Below are 24516 nucleotides of genomic sequence, written 5' to 3'. Positions count from 1 at the left end.
AATGTCACTAATGTTAAAACTTTACAGGTTTTTTTATTAGCTAAAATGTATTTCTGAATTGTGAGTAAACAGAAATTATTTTATTAGTAGTGTTCTCCACAAACAATTTTGACGACCAGGTGGCATTATAAAGTAGCCAGGTGGCAGCAGTTTAATAATTTGAAATATTGTAACATTTTCTCATATTTATTAATGTTACTTTAACTATCAAATGCACCTATTTATTGCATAATTTAACATACATTATTTTAATGATAATTTGTGCAAAAAACATTAAAAACATTTAATAATAGTTAACTTTACCTTAAAATTGGCTTAAAGGGACATACAAACCACATTATTCTTTCATGATTTAGAAAGATCATGTAATTTTAAACAACTTTCCAATTTACTTATATTATCTATATTGCTTCATTCTCTTAATATCCTTTATTAAAAGCATATCAAAATAGGCTCGGTAGCTGCTGATTGGCTCACCCATGTGCATTGCTATTTCTTCAACAAAAAGATATCTAAAGAATGAAGCAAATTCGATAATAGAAGTAAATTGGAATGTTGTTTAAAATTGTATTCTGGACCTGAATCATGAAAGAAAATGTTTAAGTTTCATGTATCTTTAAATTTTAGCCAGATAGTTAATGCAATCAGAAGATAAATTGATCCTCTATGTTGGGATCAATATACATTTTGATTATATTTGTATTTTTGTTCTTCTATTGAATGTTTTAAGACCCAGATGTTCTTGTGTGCCAGTGACATTTACTAAGGTCTACTACTAATTTGTTAATATAATTCTTTATATGTGTAGTAAATATAAATGCCACTAATGTAAAAATAGATAACGTATGTTGTGTGCATGCTGAAAGTTATCTACAGATGTCACAGAAAAAGTATTATGATATTAGAAAAACTATTATAGGATCCATGGGCTGAGGTAAGAAATGAATGAACCCCTAAAAGTTATTAACCCCTATTCCGCCACTCCCCAACATCGCCACCACTATAATAAAGTTATTAACCCCTATTCCCCCGCATCCCAACATCACTGAAACTATAATAAAGATATTAACCCCTATTCTGCCGCACCCCGACATTGCCACCACTAAATAAAATTATTAACCCCTAAACCTCTGGCCTCCCACATCACAGCCACTAAATAAACCTATTAACCCCTAAACCGCCAGCCCCCCCACATTGCAAAAAATTTAATTAAATTATTAACCCCTAAACCTAACAACCCCCTAACTTTAAATTAAAATTACAATATCCCTATCTTAAATAAAAACTTAGCTGTGAAATTAAAAAAACTTAAGTTTAAACTAACAATTAACCTAACATAACTATTTCACTGAAATTAAAATAACTACAAATTAAATAAACTAAATTACACATTTAAAAAAAACTAACACTACTAAAAAAATTAGTTCTAAAATTACAAAAAATAACACATTCTAAATTACAAAGAATAACAAACACTAAATTAAAAAACAAACAAACACTAAATTACAAAATAACAAACAAAATTATCCAAAATAAAAACAGTTACACCTCATCTAATAGCCCTATAAAAATAAAAAATCCCCCCCCAAAATAAAAAAAAACCCTAGCCTACATTAAACTACCAATAGCCCTTAAAAGGGCCTTTTGTAGGGCATTGCCATAAAGAAATCAGCTCTTTTACCTTTTAAAAAAATATAAAGATTCCCCAACAGTAAAATCCACCCAACCAACCCTCAAAATAGAAAAACCTATCTCTAACAAAAACCTAAGCTATCCATTGCCCTGAAAAGGGTATTTGTATGGGCATTTAGCTCTTTTGCTTTGCCCTGAAAAGGGCATTTAGTTATTTTTAAAAAGCCCAAACCCTAATCTAAAAAAAACCTCCACCAATAAAAAGTAAAAAAAAAACCTAACACTAAACTCTGACAATCCACTTACAGTTTCTGAAGTCCGGACATCCAGGCGGCGAGAAGTCTTCATCCAGGCAGTGAGGTCTTCATCCATCCAGATGGCGTCTTCTATCTTCATCCAGGCGGCATCTTCTATCTTCATCCCGGCCGCATCTTCTATCTTCATCCCAGCGGATCGGAGCAGGTCCATCCTTGAAGACATCCGGCATGGAGTGTCCTCTTCATACGATCATCGCCATACACTGAATCTTAAATGCAAAGGGAGCCTTTTCAAAATGGCGTCCCTTACATTCCTATTGGTTGATTTTATTTTTGAAATTCAAATCAGCCAATAGGATGAAAGCTACTGAAATCCTATTGGCTGTTCAAATCAAATCAGCCAATAGGAATGCAAGGGACACCGTTTTGAAAAGGCTCCCTTGCATTGAAGATTCAGTGTACGGTGGTAACTCCAAAGATGGACCCGCTCTGTGTCGGGATTAGGATAGAAGACGCTGCCGGGATGAAGATAAAAATGTCGCCTGGATGAAGATAGAAGATGCCACCTGTAAGTAAGAAGACCTCACCACCTGGATGAAGACTTCTCACGGTCTGGATGTCCGGACTTCAGAAACTGTAAGTGGATCGTCGGGGGTTAGTGATAGTTTTTTTTTAACTTGTTTGGGTGGGTTTTTTTTAGATTAGGGTATAGGCTTTTTTAAAACAGCTAAATGCCCTTTTTTAGGGCAAAAAGAGTTAAATGCCCTTTTAAGGACTATGCCCATACAAATGCCATTTTCAGGGCAATAGGTAGCTTAGGTTTTTGTTAGAGTTAGGTTTTTTATTTGGTGTGGTTGGTTGGGTTTTGGGTTTTACTGTTGGGGGGTCTGTATCTTTTTTACAGGTAAAAGATCTGATTTCTTTAGGGCAATGCCATACAAAAGGCCCCAAAAGGTCCCAATGCTGCTTTTTCATGCCCACTGGTATTACGAGTCTTGAAGGTACAGGTGTATTGCTCACTTTTTCGTCCAGACTCAAAAATACCGCAAATCCACTTACGTCAATTGCGTATCCTATTTTTTCAATGGGACTTGCACAGTGCCGGTATTATGAGTCTTCCAAAAAGTGAGCGGTAGACCCTCTCCTTTCAAGCCTGGTACCGCATTTTATAGTCAGTAGTTAAGAGTTTTACACTACAACGCTGTAGCATAAAATTCTTAACTAAAGTGCTAAAAAGTTCACTAACACCGATAAACTACCTATTAACCCCTAAACTGAGGCCCTCCCACATAGCAAACACTAAAATAAAATGTTTAACCCCTAATCTGCCGAACCGGACATCACCGCCACTATAATAAATATATTAACCCCTAAACCGCCGCACAACCACATCACAAACACTAGTTAAATATTATTAACCCCTAATATGCTGTCCCTAACATCGCCAACACCAACCTACATTTATTAACCCCTAATCTGCCGCCTCCAACCTCTCTGCCACTATATTAAAGTTATTAACCCCTAAATCTAAGTCTAACCCTAACCCCCTAACTTAAATATAATTTAAATAAATCTAAATAAAATAACTACAATTAACTAAATTATTCCTATTTAAAACTAAATACTTACCTATAAAATAAACCCTAAGATAGCTACAATATAACTAATAGTTACATTGTAGCCAGCTTAGGATTTATTTTTATTTTACAGGCAACTTTGTATTTATTTTAACTAGGTAGAATAGTTATTAAATAGCTAACTAGTTAAAATAAAGACAAATTTACCTGTAAAATAAAACCTAACCTAAGTTACAATTATACCTAACACTACACTATAATTAAATAAATTCCCTAAATTAACTACAATTAAATACAAATAAATACAATTAAATAAAATGATCTAAAGTACAAAAAAACAAACACTAAATTACAGAAAATAATAAACAAATTACAAGATTTTTAAACTAATTACACCTAATCTAATCCCCCTAACAAAATAAAAAAGCCCCCCAAAATAAAAAAGCCCTGCCCTACACTAAATTACAAATAGCCCTTAAAAGGGCCTTTTGTGGGGCATTGCCCCAAAGTAATCAGCTCTTTTACCTGTAAAAAATAGTACAATACCCCCCAACATTAAAATCCACCACCCACACACCCAACCCTACTCTAAAACCCACCCAATCCCCCCTTAATAAAACCTAACACTAACCCCTTGAAGATCACCCTACCTTGAGAAGTCTTCACCCAACCAGGCCGAAGTCCTCAACGAAGCCGGGAAGAAGAGGTGCTCCAGATGGGCAGAAGTCTTCATCCAGACGGCATCTTCTATCTTCATCCAAATAGTGCGGAGCAGGTCCATCTTCAAGACATCTGACGCGAAGCATCCTCTTCTTTCTTCATCCGACGACTGAATGAAGGTTCCTTTAAATGACGTCATCCAAGATGGCATCCCTTCAATTCCGATTGGCTGATAGAATTCTATCAGCCAATCGGATTTAAGGTAGAAAAAATCCTATTGGCTGATGCAATCAGCCAATAGGATGGAACTTTAATCTTATTGGCTGATTAGAACAGCCAATAGGATTCAGGTCACATTCTAATGTCTTTAAGATGGACCCGCTACGCGCCAGATGGATGAAGATAGAAGATGCCGTCTGGTTAAAGAGCTGATTACTTTGGGGCAATGCCCCACAAAAGGCCCTTTTAAGGGCTATTTGTAATTTAGTATAGGGTAGGGCTTTTTATTATTTTGGGGGGCTTTTTTATTTTATTAGGGGATTAGATTAGGTGTAATTAGTTTAAAAAACTTGTACTTATTCTATTATTTTCTGTAATTTAGTTGGGGGGGGGGTTCCGTACTTTAGATAATTGTATTTAATTGTATTTAATTGTAGTTAATTTAGGGAATTAATTTAATTATAGTGTAGTGTTAGGTGTAATTGTAACTTAGGTTATACAAAGTCGAGGAAATATAATTGAGAAATTTCAGAACAAGTTCGAAAGTGATCTTACCATCTTATATTATAAACAAGCTAATATCAAACATAACTTAACATATATGGAAAAGGAAACATTAAAGAAACTATCACAAAATAAGGATTGGGAAAATGTGCCGCTGATAAGGGAGGCTCAGATGTGATTTCATTAAGGGAGCTTTGAGGCAGTTAACAAACACACATGACTATAGAATGCTATGTTCAGACCCTACCAGCACTTTCAACAAAAAATTGAGAGATTTAGTTGATGATGGTGTAGAACAAGGCTTTATTGATCAAAGCACTAGTGAGTACCTAATAGTCACCCACTTAAAGATACCAATATTCAATCACCTTCCTAAGGTACATATTATTAAAGAAAATGAGAAAATAAGATAAAATATGCAGAATTTTCTCCACTGTATAAATATAAATATTTATAATATATCTGACTTTTTCATAGGCTTAATTATCTATTGATATGTCCTTGTTGATTAAATTAATAGCAATAGTTTTTAGTTTGGTATATCAAGAGAGTAACAATACCAACATAATTACAGACATCCTATTTATATTTCACAGTGAAAAAAATAATAATGATAATCTCAGGGATTATGTACATGCGTCCTGTTAGTCAAGCTCATGTATAAGGGTGTACCAATCAGTGACACAGAAAGCTTTGGAACTTATGATTGGCACCCTGGGGGTGTAAGAGTGGAGAGTAAAAGAGAAAGAGTGAATGAGAATAACAGTGACAGATAGGGGTGAATTCCAATCATACTGATATTGGTTCCTGATAACAAGGTTTCAGTTTACGCCGATATGAGAATTGTGTTTTTCAAGTGGGCACATTTCAAAATATATTTGACTGCTAAAATCCCTCAACTGTAAATGAGTTTTCACTAGCAAAGTTCTCAAAAATGTGTTTTTGGCTAAGTAGTTATCTGGAACAAAACTGGGAATTCAACTATAACAGACATATACAATGGCTGTTTCACACCTCTCAAAGTAACAATAATCTTGTTTATAATTAACTCCATTGCACAGTGTGAAAGGAAATCATCACTTACATGTGTGAGATTAACGTATTGTAATCCAAATCCATCCTGGTAACTGGTAACAATATGAATGCTATTTGTATATATGCATGATATACTGGATAAATGTATTCAATGATTATATTGACACTTTTAATATTTTAAAAGTATTTTTTTCCCATTATTTCCAATTATTGACGGAGGAAGCACTGTTTAGATTTCCGAGATTTGCATCTGAAATCAAGAAGAACACTGCAGGAAATTAGTTTGCTTTATAAGGAAGTGGCCATAATGTATTTCATCTTCTAAAACAAGATTTTAAAAGTTCTCATACTGTAAATCCTGAAACCATTAATTGATAAGGTTTCCTTCATTGTAATAATGTAGCTACAAAGATTTAGCCAGTAGCATGAACCGTGTTTATCTATGTACAATTAATATTACTTTTCCTACTGTATCTATATACCCTATTATCTGTTCTCTGGTTATGATTATGATTGTTTTATTATGTTAATTATCCCTGTATTTCATCCCTGTATTTGGATGTGTAATTGTTTTTGTTGCCTTTTGGCTTATTTTTGTCCTTTTTCCTATTCATTGCTCATGTTAGTTTCCCTTTCCGTTTTCTTATTAGGATCCTATACGTATATTTAATTACTTGATGTGCTGTGGTTTGGATTAACCCTACAGCCTTTCACATATTATATTTGTAGTTACACATGTAAGTAGTAGAGTAATAGTTTTCTTAGATGAGGCACTTTTGATTAGTAGCCTATTATGGTTTTATTATACACATAGACCTAGATTTGGAGTTTGGCGGTAGCCGTGAAAACCAGCGTTAGAGGCTCCTAACGCTGGTTTTAGGCTACCGCCGGTATTTAGAGTCACTCAAAATAGGGTCTAACGCTCACTTTTCAGCCACGACTTTTCCATACCGCAGATCCCCTTACGTCAATTGCGTATCCTATCTTTTCAATGGGATCTTCCTAACTCCGGTATTTAGAGTCGTTTCTGAAGTGAGCGTTAGACATCTAACGACAAAACTCCAGCCGCAGGAAAAAAGTCAGTAGTTAAGAGCTTTCTGGGCTAACGCCGGTTCATAAAGCTCTTAACTACTGTACTCTAAAGTACACTAACACCCATAAACTACCTATGTACCCCTAAACCGAGGTCCCCCCACATCGCCGCCACTCGATTAAATTTTTTTAACCCCTAATCTGCCGATCGCCACCTACGTTATCCTTATGTACCCCTAATCTGCTGCCCCTAACACCGCTGACCCCTATATTATATTTATTAACCCCTAATCTGCCCCCCACAACGTCGCCTCCACCTGCCTACACTTATTAACTCCTAATCTGCCGAGCGGACCTGAGCGCTACTATAATAAAGTTATTAACCCCTAATCCACCTCACTAACCCTATAATAAATAGTATTAACCCCTAATCTGCCCTCCCTAACATCGCCGACACCTAACTTCAATTATTAACCCCTAATCTGCCGACCGGAGCTCACCGCTATTCTAATAAATGTTTTAACCCCTAAAGCTAAGTCTAACCCTAACACTAACACCCCCCTAAATTAAATATAATTTAAATCTAATGAAATAAATTAACTCTTATTAAATAAATTATTCCTATTTAAAGGGACACTAAACCCAAATTTTTTCTTTTGTGATTCAGATAGAGCATGCAATTTTAAACAACTTTCTAATTTACTCCTATTATCAATTTTTCTTCGTTCTCTTGCTTTCTTTATTTGAAAAAGAAGGCATCTAAGCTATTTTTTTGGTTCAGAACCATGTAAAGCCCTTGTTTATTGGTAGGTGAATTTACTTACCAATCAGCAAGAACAACACAGTGTGTTCACCAAAAATGGGCAGGCATCTAAACTTACATTCTTGCATTTCAAATAAAGATACCAAGAGAATGCAAAGAATTTGATAATAGGAGTAAATTAGAAAGTTGTTTAAAATTGCATGCTCTATCTGAATCACAATAGAAAAAATTTGGTTCAGAGTCCCTTTAAAGCTAAATACTTACCTGTAAAATAAATCCTAATATAGCTACAATATAAATTATATTTATATTATAGCTATTTTAGGATTTATATTTATTTTACAGGTAACTTTGTATTTATTTTAACCAGGTACAATAGCTATTAAATAGTTAAGAACTATTTAATAGCTAAAATAGTTCAAATAATTACAAATTTACCTGTAAAAGAAATCCTAAACTAAGTTACAATTAAAACTAACACTATACTATCAATAAATTAATTAAATAAACTACCTACAATTACCTACAATTAACCTAACACTACACTATCAATAAATTAATTAAATACAATTCCTACAAATAAATACAATTAAATAAACTTGCTAAAGTACAAAAAATAAAAAAGAACTAAGTTACAAAAAATAAAAAAATATCTACAAACATAAGAAAAATATTACAACAATTTTAAACTAATTACACCTACTCTAAGCCCCCTAATAAAACAACAAAGCCCCCCAAAATAAAAAATGCCCTACACTATTCTAAATTACTAAAGTTAAAAGCTCTTTTACCTTACCAGCCCTGAACAGGGCCCTTTGCGGGGCATGCCCCAAGAAGTTCAGCTCTTTTGCCTGTAAAAAAAAAAACATACAATACCCCCCCCAACATTACAACCCACCACCCACATACCCCTAATCTAACCAAAACCCCCCTTAAATAAACCTAACACTAAGCCCCTGAAGATCATACTACCTTGTCTTCACCATACCAGGTTCACCGATCGGTCCAGAAGAGCTCCTCCGATGTCCTGATCCAAGCCCAAGCGGGGGGCTGAAGAGGTCCATGATCCGGCTGAAGTCTTCATCCAAGCGGGGCAGAAGAGTTCTTACATCCGATTGAAGTCTTCATCCAAGCGGCATCCATCCGGAGCAAAGCGGCAGCATCCTGAAGACCTCCACTGCGTAACATCCATCCTGGCCGACGACTGAACGACGAATGATGGTTCCTTTAAATGACGTCATCCAAGATGGCGTCCCTCGAATTCCGATTGGCTGATAGGATTCTATCAGCCAATCGGAATTAAGGTAGGAATATTCTGATTGGCTGATGGAATCAGCCAATCAGAATCAAGTTCAATCCGATTGGCTGATCCAATCAGCCAATCAGATTGAGCTCGCATTCTATTGGCTGATCGGAACAGCCAATAGAATGCAAGCTCAATCTGATTTTCATGCTTTCCTGCAGATCCTGTTAGCTGTATGGGATATCATGTATTGATAACATATACAGTACATGTCAGTTTGTGTCTCGCTGGATCTGCAGATGGACTATTTAATAGCGATGAATAGAGTTTTAATTAATCTAGACTATGTATAAAAATACACCTCCAAAATGTTGTCTGCAGCGATTTCAGAGTCTCTTGCAAATGCACAACATAATATAATTATTTAAAATTGTCTTGGAACACTTTCAAATATGTTAAAAAGGCCAATTCAATACTTTATTAAGAGCCTTTAGGTGCCAAATTCAATAAGTATAAAATTGTATCAAGAAAATGGATTTTAATTCTGAAAACTTTTCGGCCCTTTTTGCCAAAAATAAATTACCTGATGGATTAGAATCATTCCAATAGAAAGATAGACATACAGATACAGTTTGCACCCAAATTATTTACATGTCACATGTTGTCTGTACATTATTGAATAGATCTTGTTATATTAAGCAATTAACTATCAACTAGATTACGAGTTTTGAGCGCTATAGGGAAATTAATGACCACCACAAAAGCGGCGGTATTTAACCTCCCTATAACACTGCTTTTACAGGTTTACAAAAAGCAGGCTTGCACGGGCGATATGGTGGCATTGAGCTCCATGCTTCACCCAAATACAAGCACTGCTTTGACGTGCTCTTTAGTGATGTCGCAAACCTAAAATTTTGCGTTCGTGAATGGCGGACGCAAACTTCCACAACTGTTCGCGAACGGGCAAACCGCCATAGACTTCAATAGGCAGGAAAATTTTAAAACCCACAGGGACTCTTTCTGGCCACAATAGTGATGGAAAAGTTGTTTCAAGGGTACTAACACCTGGACTGTGGCATGCCGGAGGGGGATCCATGGCAAAACTCCCATGGAAAATTACATAGTTGATGCAGAGTCTGGTTTTAATCCATAAAGGGCATAAATCACCTAACATTCCTAAATTGTTTGGAATAACGTGTTACACCAGATATGAGTTGCACTGGGGTGACACTGTGCCCTGGCAGGCAGGCACTTAAACGCACACGTGTGAAGGAAACTGACTGCTATTATTTAACACAATCAAAAAAGTGTTTTTTTTTTTTTTTTTAAATCTACACTACTGTTACACCAGATATGAGTTGCACTGGGATGACACTGTGCCCTGGCATGCAGGCACTTAAACGCACACGTGTGAAGGAAACTGACTGCTATTATTTAACACAGTCAAAAAAGTGTTTTTTTTTTTGTTTTTTTTAAATCTACACTACTGTTACGCCAGATATGAGTTGCACTGGGGTGACACTGTGCCCTGGCAGGCAGCCACTTAAACACACACTTGTGAAGGAAACTGACTGCTATTATTTAACACAGTCAAAAAAGTGTTGTTTTTTTTAAATCTACACTACTGTTATACCACATATGAGTTGCACTGGGGTGACACTGTGCCCTGGCAGGCAAGCACTTAAACGCACACATGTGAAGGAAACTGACTGCTATTATTTAACACAGTCAAAAAAGTGTTTTTTTTTTTAAATCTACACTACTGTTACACCAGATATGAGTGGTGGCACTGGGCAAGTGGGCACAGTATACGCTGTGAGCCTGACACACACGCTGGCAGGCAGGCAACTGCAATTAGATTACACAGTAAAAAAAAAAAAAAAAAGCCCTAAAAAGGGCTTTTTGGGGTTCTGTCCTTACAGCAGAGATCAGATGAGTCCTTCAGGATTGTAGTGGACACTGAATACACTAGCCTAGCTATAGATTTCCCTACTAAATCAGCAGCAGCTACACTGTCCCTCCTCTCACTAACAATGCAGCTTCCGAATGAATCTAAAATGGATGCTGTCCAGGGAGGGAGGGTCTGCTGCTGATTGGCTGGAATGTGCCTGCTGACTGTGAGGTACAGGGTCAAAGTATTACTAAATGATGATGAATAGGGGGCGGATCGAACATCGCATATGTTCACCAGCCGCGGCGAACCCAAACATGCTATGTTCGGCCGGGAACTATTCACTGGCGAACAATTCGCAACATCACTAGTGTTCTTGCACAATTTCCCAATAGACATCAATGGGGAGAGCCGGCAAAAAAACAACAACTAACACCTGTGATCAAGGAAACAAAAGCTCCATAACGCAGCCCCATTGATGTCTATGGGGAAAGAAAAAGTTATGTTTAAACCTAACAGAAAACAAAACAAATAAAAATGAATTACTCCTAATCTAATAGCCCTATCAAAATAAAAAGCCCCCCAAAATAAAAAAAACCCTAGCCTATACTAATCTGCCATTGGCCCTTAAAAGGGCCTTTTGCAGGGCATTGCCCCAAATAAATCAGCTCTTTTACCTGTAAAAAAAAATACAAACAACCCCCAACAGTAAATCCCACCAACCAAATAAACCTAAGCTAACTATTGCCCTGAAAAGGGCATTTGGATGGTCATTGCCCTTAAAATGGCATTTAGCTCTTTTACATTGCCCAAACCCTAAGTTAAAAATAAAACCCACCCAATAAACCCTTAAAAAAACCTAACACTAACCCCTGACGATCCACTTATAGTTTTCGAAGACTGGACATCTATCCCATCCAGGCGGCAGAAGTCTTCATACAAGCGGGCAGAAGTCCTCATCGAAGCCTACAGAAGTATTCATCCAAGCGGGCAGAAGTCTTCATCCAGATGACATCTTCTATCTTCATCCATCCGGCACGGAGCGGGTCCATAATCAAGACATACGGAGTGGAGCATCCTCTTTTTCAGATGGTCAACGTAAAATTAAGTTTCCCTTTAAGGTACGTCATCCAAGATGGCATCCCTTACATTCCGATTGGTCAATAGGAATTAAAGGAGAAAAAATCCTATTGGCTGTTGCAATCAGCCAATAGGATTGAGCTTTCATCCTATTGGCTGATCCAAGCAGCCAATAGGATTGAGCTTGCATTCACAGTATTTATTTTAATTATATTTAAGTTAGGGGGTGTTAGGCTTAGGGTTACGTTAGGGTTAGGGTTAAGTTAGGGTTCGGTTTAGGGGTTAATATATTTATGTAGTGATGTAGGAGGCCAGATGTTTAGGGGTTAATAGTTTATTATAGTATATTTCTTTGTGGGGGGCTTGCGGTTTAGTGCTAAATAGGTTTAATAAAGCGGCAGTGTGGGAGGACAGCATATTAGGGGTTAATAATCTTTAAATAGTGTTTGCGATGTGGGGGTGTGGCGGTTTAGGGGTTAATAATTTTATTATAGTGGCGACGATGTCGGGAAGTGGTGAAATAGGGGTTAATATTTTTTTTAGTGGCGGCGATATCGGGAGCAGCAGATTAGAGGTTAATAAATTTATTATAGTGTTTGCGATGCGGGAGGGCCTCGGTTTAGGGGTTAATGGGTAGTTTATGGGTGTTAGTGCACTTTTTGACACTTTAGTTATGAGTTTTTTTGTACAGTTTTGTAGCATAAAACTCATAACTACTGACTTTAGATGGCGGTACAGATCTTGTCAATATAGGGTGTACCGCTCACTTTTTGGCCTCACCGCAAAACTCGTAATACCGGCGCTATGGGAGTCCCATTGAAAAATGACTTTTCTTGAAAAGTGGTACTGATGTTGCGTGACGGCCAAAAAGGTGTGCGGTACACCTATTCTGACAAGACTTGTAATAGCGGCGTTAGGGAAAAAGCATCGTTATGGGCCATAACGATGCCTTTTGAGTCATAACGCAAAACTCATAATCTAGCTGTATATTTTTTTACATTTCTATTCAATCCTTAAAATCCTTTTGAATATCTTGAGGCCTGGTACATAAATACTTCTGTTGTATGGTAACACGATCCTGGTAATAACTGAACTCTAGAAAATATTTTTCCTTCAAAAAATTTTTGTCTTTAATTTTTTTAAAAGTTGTTTATAAGCACCATTAACATTTCTGGATAAGGATTAAAATTCTGTAAGAGTAGGATGGACATTTTTTTTTTTAAAATAACATTGTTTATCAGTGGCATTTTGATGAAAGGTAAATACATTAAGCGATTACTAAGCTGAAAATTTACATCAGCGTATATCTTTCCATTCATATTTAAATAGCTGTGTCAAGAAGTTCAGCTGTTCAGCAATTTTGTACATAAACAGATAAATGGATTAGAACCTATATTTAGTAAAATAAAATATTAACTATAGTATTCCCTGAATAGGCAATAAGCATAGGATAAGAAATAAAGCTAAATTATTATTACATGCTGTTGCTTCTCTTCTCAACTTGCTACATATGGGCAGTGGGTGAATAGGATCCGCTGCCCGTTTGTATCATTAGACACTTAAGCATGTAAAGGCCAACCCCTTCTCTCACCCAACCAATCATGAGAATTGACTGTCAATAACACGGAGCAAGTGAGTTCTCAATGATTTCTTCTCAACACCTCAGAGGCACCGTAAAGTGTAAGAAGCAGGGTCTAATGTGTACCTGCCCCGAAAGCAGAGTATGCTGCATAGTACATGGATCCCTAAGTGTTATGTTTAATGCAAGTTTTAGTCATTATTGACTTGTTATTTTGATTATATAATATACCTTGTGGGTTTTGTCTAATATATAGATAGATAGCTAAATAGATAGCATTGGTTGCTGTTAGTTTAACCTGTTTTCATTCTTTGCTTTCACTTATATTTGTTATACAGAGAGAGTGACTCCCTCTAATGTCCTCTAAACCAGATAGAGACATGGGACCCCTCATTTAAAATAAGTTATCATTTTTTTACAATAAGTTATCCTCTTGGAGTCCTGCTACCTTGTGATTGATATAATCATGGCAACTATTTCACAGCATTGATTCTATTTTGGAAAACTCTGGCAACACTTTAAGAAACGAAAAATCTGTAACCAAAATCATATTAAAAATCAAATTTTTTAACAGGAGCATCTTATTATTATTATTATAGGTTATTTGTAGAGTGTCAACAGATTCTGCAGTGCTATAAACAAATGCGGAGTACAACAAAACAATTATATGGATCAAATGGGCCCTGCCAAGAGTTGCACTGTTGTAGTCAGCTCTTAAGAAGGTGATCTACAAACAGCATGATGCTTAGGCTTACATGCTAAGGGGGTTCAGGGGATAGCAATGGAGGAGAGGAACTGGTATAAAGAAAGGTTAGCGTAGGTTGTATGCATCCCTGAACAGTAGAGTTTTTAGGGAGTGCATGAAGCTTTCAAAACTAGAGGAGAGTCTTGTGGAGTGAGGCAGAGAGGTCTCAGGTGTTTAAAAAAGGGCTGCAAGGGGCTTTAACATAGCAATACATACATACACATGTCTATATAGTTATATACAGTATCTCACAAAAGTGAGTACACCAATTACATTTTTGTAATTATTTTATTATATCTTTTCATGTGACAACACTGAAGAAATGACACTTTGCTACAATGTAAAGTAGAGAGTGTACAGCCTGTATAACAGTGTATATTTGCTGTCCCCTCAAAATAACTCAATACACAACTATTAATGTCTTAATCGTTGGCAACAAAAGTGAGTACACCCCTAAGTGGATATGTCCAAATTGGGCCCAATTAGCCATTTTCCCTCCACGGTGTCATGTGACTTGTTAGTGTTACAAGGTTTCAGGTGTGAATGGGGAGCAGGTGTGTTAAATTTGGTGTTATCGCTCTCACACTCTCTCATACTGGTCACTGGAAGTTTAACATGGCACCTCATGGAAAAGAACTCTCTAAGGATCTGAAAAAAAGAATTGTTGCTCTACATGAAATTGGCCTAGGCTATAAGAGGATTGCCAAGACCCTGAAACTAAGCTGCAGCATGGTGGGCAAGACCATACAATGGTTTCACAGGACAGGTTCCACTCAGAATAGGCCTTGCCATCGTCGACCAAAGAAGTTGAATGCACGTGCTCATATCCAGAGGTTGTTTTTGAGAAATAGATGTATGAGTGCTGCCAGCATTTCTGCAGAGATTGAAGGAGTGGGGGGTCAGCTTGTCAGTGCTCAGACCATACACCGCACACTGCATCAAATTGGTATGCATGTCTATCATCCCAGAAGGAAGCCTCTTCTAAAGATGATGCACAAGAAAGCCCACAAACAGTTTGCTGAAGACAAGCAGAATAAGGACATGGATTACTGGAACCATGTCCTGTGGTCCGATGAGACCAAGATAAACTTATTTGGTTCAGATGGTGTCAAGAATGTGTGGCGGCAATCAGGTGAGGAGTACAAAGACAAGTGTGTCTTCTCTACAGTCAAGCATGGTGGTGGGAGTGTCAGAGTTTGGGCCTGCATGAGTGCTGCCGGCACGGGGGAGCTACAGTTCATTGAGGGAGCCATGAATGCCAACATGTACTATGACATAGTGAAGCAAAGCATGATCCCCTTCCTTCAGAGACTGGGCCACAGGGCAGTATTCCAACATGATAACAACTCCAAACACACTTCCAAGATGACCACTGCCTTGCTAAAGAAGCTGAGGGTAAAGGTGATGGACTGGCCAAGCATGTCTCCAGACCTAAACCCTATTTAGCATATGTGGGGCATCCTCAAATGGAATGAGGGGGAATGCAAGGTCTCTAACATCCACCAGCTCTGTGATGTCGTCATGGAGGAGTGGAAGAGGACTCCAGTGGCAACATGTGAAGCTCTGGTGAACTCCATGCCCAAGAGGGTTAAGGCAGTGCTGGAAAATAATGGTGGCCACACAAAATATTGACACTTTGGGCCCAATTTGGACATTTCCACTTAGAGGTGTACTCACTTTTGTTGCCAACGGTTTAGACATTAATGGCTGTGTGTATTTATTAATAAAAATTTAAAAAAAAATATGTGAAAACATAACAATTTAAAATATTCATAATACGCAATGGGGCTCACAATTTAGGACTATCGCGTTTGAGTAAGCGCACATGAAAAATTGTTTTCTTTAATGCAAATTATTAAAATATTTTAAAAAAATATAACAAATGATTGTACATAGCGTATTTAGAATAATTTCTTATTATATATATATTTATATATTATATATATTTCTACATATATCTCTGTATATAAAATATATATGTATCTACATTATCTATCTATCTATCTATCTATCTATCTATCTATATATATATATATAGTATATTAAAATATATATATTGATATAGATATATATTTTCATTTATATGAAGAACATAGGAATTTAAAGTATTCCTAACACACATTTGGCTATAGCGCGGTTAATCTAGCACAGTGTCGGAATAGTGTTTGATTTTCAATGTTTGATGTGTTGTGCATTCAGAGATAGTATTCTGCATACCTTGGTTGTAACAAGTGGTTATTTGAATTACTGTTGCCTTTCTATCATCTCCCACAAGTCTGCCCATTCTCCTCTGACCTCTGACATCAACAAGGCATTTCTGTCCACACAACTGCCGCTCACTGGATATTTTCTCTTTTTCAGGCTATTCTCTGTAAACCCTAGAAATAGTTGTGCATGAAAATCACAGTAGAAATACTCAGACCAGCCCGTCTGGCACCAACAGCTATGCCATGTTCAAAGTCACTTAAATTCCCTTTCTTTCCCATTCTGATGCTCGGTTTGAACTTCAGCAAGTCGTCCTCACCATGTCTAGATGCCTAAATGCATTGAGTTGCTGCCATGTGATTGATTGATTAGCAATGCGTGTTATCAGGTGTACCTAATAAAGTGGCTGGTGAGTGTGTACTTCAAGTAATTTCAACAGGTACTCACTGATATTTAGGCCACAGCCCCATAGAGACAGAGCAATATCAGAGATCATTATGGATTGCTGTGTGTTAGGCTAATTGTTTCCCTATATCTTTACATTAAAATATATATTTTCTTTAACATTTCATAATATCAAAAATACTTAGTCATTTGGCTTCAAATATTCCACATTTCCTGTCAATGAGAGTCCCCATAAAACTGCACAATTTAAAATATATTTGTTTATCCAATTTAAAAACACAAGCACCAGAAAAACAATGTTTAACATTGCACATTTTAGCAAAGTAGAGTATCATTGTTACAGAAAATAAATGTTATATCATAGACTACTATTTACCACTGGCCAATTTATGACAAGCAGTATTTTATTAGTCACCCAGGTCATTTTCTTTTCATGCATCTATCAGTCCTGAACAAACCCCATTTGCTGGCTGTAATACAGATCGTTTTATATTCCCCTTTAGCTTTTAACCTACAAATCTTTAAAGCTTATGACTCTTGTAAATAAGATAGTAATTTTTACCTTAAATGCTTTGTCTAAATAAGCATCTGTAGTAAAAATGTTTTAGATTCCCTCTTTATATATATATATATTTACTGGTTCCAAATTTAAATTGAACTTTTATGTGAAACACACTGCTTGTGTGGTTTTGGGGATTTTGTAATCAACATAAAAATCTGCACTGGCTAAAAAGGTTATGTGAGAAAATAACTTAAAGGGACACTGAACCCAAATTTTTTTCTTTCGTGATTCAGATAGAGCATGCAATTTTAAGCAACTTTCTAATTTACTCCTATTATCAAATTTTCTTTATTCTCTAGGGCCTAGATTTGGAGTTTGGCGGTAGCCGTGAAAACCAGCATTAGAGGCTCCTAACGCTGGTTTTAGGCTACCGCCGGTATTTGGAGTCAGTCAAAAAAGGGTCTAACGCTCACTTTTCAGCTGCAACTTTTCCATACCGCAGATCCCCTTACGTCAATTGCGTATCCTATCTTTTCAATGGGATCTTTCTAACTCCGGTATTTAGAGTCGTGTCTGAAGTGAGCGTTAGAAATCTAACGACAAAACTCCAGCCGCAGAAAAATGTCAGGAGTTAAGAGCTTTCTGGGCTAACGCCGGTTCATAAAGCTCTTAACTACTGTGCCCTAAAGTACACTAACACCCATAAACTACCTATGTATCCCTAAACCGAGGTCACCCCACATCGCCGACACTCAATTAATTTTTTTTAACCCCTAATCTGCCGACCGCCACCTACGTTATACTTATGTACCCCTAATCTGCTGCCCCTAACACTGCCGACCCCTATATTATATTTATTAACCCCTAACCTGCCCCCAAAAACGTCGCAGCCAGCTACCTACAATAATTAACCCCTAATCTGCCGACCGCAAAGAGCCGCCACCTACATTATAGCTATGTACCCCTAATCTGCTGCCCCTAACACCGCCGACCCCTATATTATATTTATTAACCCCTAATCTGCCCCCCACAACGTCGCCTCCACCTGCCTACACTTATTAACCCCTAATCTGCAGAGCGGACCGCACCGCACCGCTACTATAATAAAGTTATTAACCCCTAATCCGCCTCACTAACCCTATAATAAATAGTATTAACCCCTAATCTGCCCTCCCTAACATCGCCGATACCTAACTTCAATTATTAACCCCTAATCTGCCGACTGGAGCTCACCGCTATTCTAATAAATGTATTGACCCCTAAAGCTAAGTCTAACCCTAACACTAACACCCCCCTAACTTAAATATAATTTTAATCTAACAAAATTAATTAACTCTTCTTAAATAAATTATTCCTATTTAAAACTAAATACTTAACTGTAAAATAAATCCTAATATAGCTACAATGTAAATTATATTTATATTATAGCTATTTTAGGATTAATATTTATTTTACAGGTAACTTTGTATTTATTTTAACCAGGTACAATAGCTATTAAATAGTTAAGAACTATTTAATAGCTAAAATAGTTAAAATAATTACAAATTTACCTGTAAAATAAATCCTAACCTAAGTTACAATTAAACCTAACACTACACTATCAATAAATAAATTAAATAAAATACCTATAATTATCTACAATTAAACCTAACACTACACTATCAATAAATAAATTAAATACAATTCCTACAAATAAATACAATGAAATAAACTAACTAAAGTACAAAAATAAAAAAGAACTAAGTTACAAAAAATAAAAAAATATTTACAAACATTAGAAATATATTACAACAATTTTAAACTAATTACACCTACTCTAAGCCCCCTAATAAAATAACAAAGCCCCCCAAAATAAAAAAATGCCCTACCCTATTCTAAATTACTAAAGTTCAAAGCTCTTTTACCTTACCAGCCCTGAACAGGGCCCTTTGCGGGGCATGCCCCAAGAAGTTCAGCTCTTTTGCCTGTAAAAAAAATAATATAATACCCCCCCAACATTACAACCCACCACCCACATACCCCTAATCTAACCCAAATCCCCCTTAAATAAACCTAACACTAAGCCCCTGAAGATCTCCCTACCTTGAGTCGTCTTCACCCAGCCGAACCAAATTCTTCATCCAAGCGGAGATAGAAGAGGTCCTCCATCCGGTAGAAGTCTTCATCCAAGCGGGGCAGAAGAGGTCTTCCATCCGATTGAAGTGTTCATCCAAGCGGCATCTTCTATCGTCATCCATCCGGAGCGGAGCGGCAGCATCCTGAAGACCTCCGACGCGGAACATCCATCCTGGCCGACGACTGAACGACGAATGATGGTTCCTTTAAATGATGTCATCCAAGATGGCGTCCCTCGAATTCCGATTAGCTGATAGGATTCTATCAGCCAATCGGAATTAAGGTAGGAATATTCTGATTGGCTGATGGAATCAGCCAATCAGAATCAAGTTCAATCCGATTGGCTGATCCAATCAGCCAATCAGATTGAGCTCACATTCTATTGGCTGTTCTGATCAGCCAATAGAATGCGAGCTCAATCTGATTGGCTGAGATTAGGGGTTAATACAGGGAGTGCAGAATTATTAGGCAAATGAGTATTTTGACCACATCATCCTCTTTATGCATGTTGTCTTACTCCAAGCTGTATAGGCTCGAAAGCCTACTACCAATTAAGCATATTAGGTGATGTGCATCTCTGTAATGAGAAGGGGTGTGGTCTAATGACATCAACACCCTATATCAGGTGTGCATAATTATTAGGCAACTTCCTTTCCTTTGGCAAAATGGGTCAAAAGAAGGACTTGACAGGCTCAGAAAAGTCAAAAATAGTGAGATATCTTACAGAGGGATGCAGCACTCTTAAAATTGCAAAGCTTCTGAAGCGTGATCATCGAACAATCAAGCGTTTCATTCAAAATAGTCAACAGGGTCGCAAGAAGCGTGTGGAAAAACCAAGGCGCAAAATAACTGCCCATGAACTGAGAAAAGTCAAGCGTGCAGCTGCCAAGATGCCACTTGCCACCAGTTTGGCCATATTTCAGAGCTGCAACATCACTGGAGTGCCCAAAAGCACAAGGTGTGCAATACTCAGAGACATGGCCAAGGTAAGAAAGACTGAAAGACGACCACCACTGAACAAGACACACAAGCTGAAACGTCAAGACTGGGCCAAGAAATATCTCAAGACTGATTTTTCTAAGGTTTTATGGACTGATGAAATGAGAGTGAGTCTTGATGGGCCAGATGGATGGGCCCGTGGCTGGATTGGTAAAGGGCAGAGAGCTCCAGTCCGACTCAGACGCCAGCAAGGTGGAGGTGGAGTACTGGTTTGGGCTGGTATCATCAAAGATGAGCTTGTGGGGACTTTTCGGGTTGAGGATGGAGTCAAGCTCAACTCCCAGTCCTACTGCCAGTTTCTGGAAGACACCTTCTTCAAGCAGTGGTACAGGAAGAAGTCTGCATCCTTCAAGAAAAACATGATTTTCATGCAGGACAATGCTCCATCACACGCGTCCAAGTACTCCACAGCGTGGCTGGCAAGAAAGGGTATAAAAGAAGAAAATCTAATGACATGGCCTCCTTGTTCACCTGATCTGAACCCCATTGAGAACCTGTGGTCCATCATCAAATGTGAGATTTACAAGGAGGGAAAACAGTACACCTCTTTGAACAGTGTCTGGGAGGCTGTGGTTGCTGCTGCACGCAATGTTGATGGTGAACAGATCAAAACACTGACAGAATCCATGGATGGCAGGCTTTTGAGTGTCCTTGCAAAGAAAGGTGGCTATATTGGTCACTGATTTGTTTTTGTTTTGTTTTTGAATGTCAGAAATGTATATTTGTGAATGTTGAGATGTTATATTGGTTTCACTGGTAAAAATAAATAATTGAAATGGGTATATATTTGTTTTTTGTTAAGTTGCCTAATAATTATGCACAGTAATAGTCACCTGCACACACAGATATCCCCCTAAAATAGCTATAACTAAAAACAAACTAAAAACTACTTCCAAAACTATTCAGCTTTGATATTAATGAGTTTTTTGGGTTCATTGAGAACATGGTTGTTGTTCAATAATAAAATTAATCCTCAAAAATACAACTTGCCTAATAATTATGCACTCCCTGTACTATTTATTATAGGGTTAGTGAGGCGGATTAGGGGTTAATAACTTTATAATAATAGCGGTGCGGTCCGCTCGTCAGATTAGGGGTTAATAAGTGTAGGCAGGTGGAGGCGACGTTGTGGGGGGCAGATTAGGGGTTAATAAATATAATATAGGGGTCGGCGGTGTTAGGGGCAGCAGATTAGGGGTACATAGGGATAATGTAAGTAGCGGCGGTTTACGGAGCGGCAGATTAGGGGTTAAAAAAATATGCAAGGGTCAGCGATAGCGGGGGCGGCAGAATAGGGGTTAATAAGTGTAAGGTTAGGGGTGTTTAGACTCGGGGTACATGTTAGAGTGTTAGGTGCAGACGTAGGAAGTGTTTCCCCATAGCAAACAATGGGGCTGCGTTAGGAGCTGAACGCAGCTTTTTTGCAGGTGTTAGGTTTTTTTTTTCAGCTCAAACAGCCCCATTGTTTCCTATGGGGGAATCGTGCACGAGCACGTTTTTGAGGCTGGCCGCGTCCGTAAGCAACTCTGGTATCGAGAGTTGAAGTTGCGTTAAATATGCTCTACGCTCCTTTTTTGGAGCCTAACGCAGCCATTCTGTGGACTCAATACCAGAGTTATTTTAAAGGTGCGGCCAGAAAAAAGCCAGCGTTAGATACGCGGGTTGTTACCGACAAAACTCTAAATCTAGCCGTTGGAATCTTTATTTGAAATGCAAGAATGTAAGTTTATATGCCGGCCCATTTTTGGTGAACAACCTAGGTTGTCCTTGCTGATTGGTGGATAAATTCACTGCTGTCCAGAGTACTGAACAAAGAAAAAAGCATAGATGCCTTCTTTTTCAAATAAAGATAGCAAGAGAACGAAGAAAAAATGATAATAGGTGTAAATTAGAAAGTTGCTTAAAATTGCAAGCTCTATCTGAATCACGAAAGAAAAAATTGGGTTCAGTGTCCCTTTAAAAATGTAAATACCTTTGTTCATCACTTTTTGAATAATCAGTATCCATGGTAAAAAAAAAAAACATATGATGTGTCTGTGTAGAAAAACTAAGGGCCAGATTACGAGTGGAGCACTAACGGTTACGTGCAAGCGATAAGGGGTTTGTGGTTGTCAGGTTTACTGTTGGTATTACAAGTTCGGTTAGCGCAAGAGCGAAAACAGTTTACTTTCAACTCATAATACGAGTGCAACCCAAAGAACTTACTTCTAGCACAGTTAACGCTCAAGTGGGAACATTAAATAGTGCTCCACTCATAATCTGGCCCTAAATGTTTTTATTCATGATGGCATATAGAAAGAGATTTACATAAGGAAGACATACAATCTAGAAATATGCCCACTGTGCTAATATTTTTACCAACATAAGCACTACTCATGGTAGAACAATTATCACTGTCCGGAAGTCAGTTACACCAGCTAAAAGACATTTTATTAAAATGTATTTCCAACTATGGGTTTGATTTGAATCATTATAAAGAAAAAGAGACGCTGTCAAATAATGAAAATACAGCTCTTTCCTGGTGACCAAAATAGAAAGCCACAAAGGTGGCAGTTTCTATTTATAACTTATATGGTCCTTAAAATTAATTTATTAAAATAAGGGAGAACCTAGGGCATTTCCTTACAGTAATAAAAGTCTCTTTAAAATATTTGATGTAGAATCTGGCAGTTGGGAAATCTGAGGGGGACTACGAGCGGGCAGGGGGGCAGGAGCAGGTGGGATCGTTGCACTACTAAAAAAAAAATTGAGAGCGACAGGGAAGGGGAAGGAGGAAGGGAGAGGGGTTCCAAGTGGATGAGGATTTTGACCCGTGTAAACGGGCTTTAGGGCTAGTAAAATATATTTTGGTCCAGATCACAAGTAGCACATTAAAAAATAATTCTTCTTGAGTGCAAAGTACGCTTGTTAAAATATTAGCAAGGAGTGGATTGGCAAACGTATTACAAGTTAAAAGCAAAAAGTTAGCATGAGAGCGAAAGACTCAGGCACGCTAACTTCAGGACTTTAGATATCTTGACTGCAATAACTTCTCCCCATAGACTGCTATAGGGCGTGCTACGAAAAAAGCTTTTACTTATGGATTTCACGCTAACCCAACACTGTGCTAGATCAACTGGGCTAAAGCTGAAGGTAAGTTAGGAATAATTTACCTTCCCATGTTAAATGTATATTTCTATATGTAGGTTTTGCTAGTGCGATGTTTGTTGTGCCATGCTAACCCATATCTAGTAGATATGATTTACCAAGGGCTTTTAATATCAAGTTGCATGTTGATATCAAAACAGTCCAGAAATACTGCTTATTGCAACCCGTGCTATCATTAGTGTGCCATCTGTAACTTGGCCCCAGGTGTTTAATATCCCTTTAGACAGTGCACCTTAACCCCTTAAGGGCCAAGGCCATTTTTCAATTTCTTTCCCTTAAAGACCAGGGCTATTTTTACATTTCTGTGGTGTTTGTGTTTAGCTGTAATTTTCTTCTTACTCATTTACTGTACCCACACATATTATATAACATTTTTTTCACCACTAAATGGAATTTCTAAAGATACCATTATTTTCATCATATCTTATAATTTATTATTATAAAATTATAAAATATGAGGAAAAAATGGAAAAAAAACCCACACTTTTTCTAACTTTGACCCCCAAAATCTGTTACACATCTACAACCACCAAAAAAACAACCATGTTAAATAGTTTCTAAATTTTGTCCTGGGTTTAGAAATACCCAATGTTAAAATGTTCTTTGCTTTTTTTGCAAGTTATAGGGCAATAAATACAAGAAGCACTTTGCTATTTCAAAACCACTTTTTTTTCAAAATGAGCGCTAGTTACTTTGGAACCCTGATATCTGTCAGGAACACCTGAATATCCCTTGACATGTATATATTTTTTTAGAAGACATTCCAAAGTATTGATCTAGGCCCATTTTGGTATATTTCATGCCACCATTTGACCGCCAAAGGCGATCAAATAAAAAAAATTGTTCAATTTTTCACAAATTTTTTCACAAACTTTAGGTTTCTCACAGAAATTATTTACAAACAACTTGTGTAATTATGGCATAAA

The sequence above is a fragment of the Bombina bombina genome, chromosome 1, assembly GCF_027579735.1.
Source record: "Bombina bombina isolate aBomBom1 chromosome 1, aBomBom1.pri, whole genome shotgun sequence".
NCBI classification, from domain to species: Eukaryota; Metazoa; Chordata; class Amphibia; order Anura; family Bombinatoridae; genus Bombina; species Bombina bombina.
Note: the sequence above shows the minus strand (reverse complement) of the source record.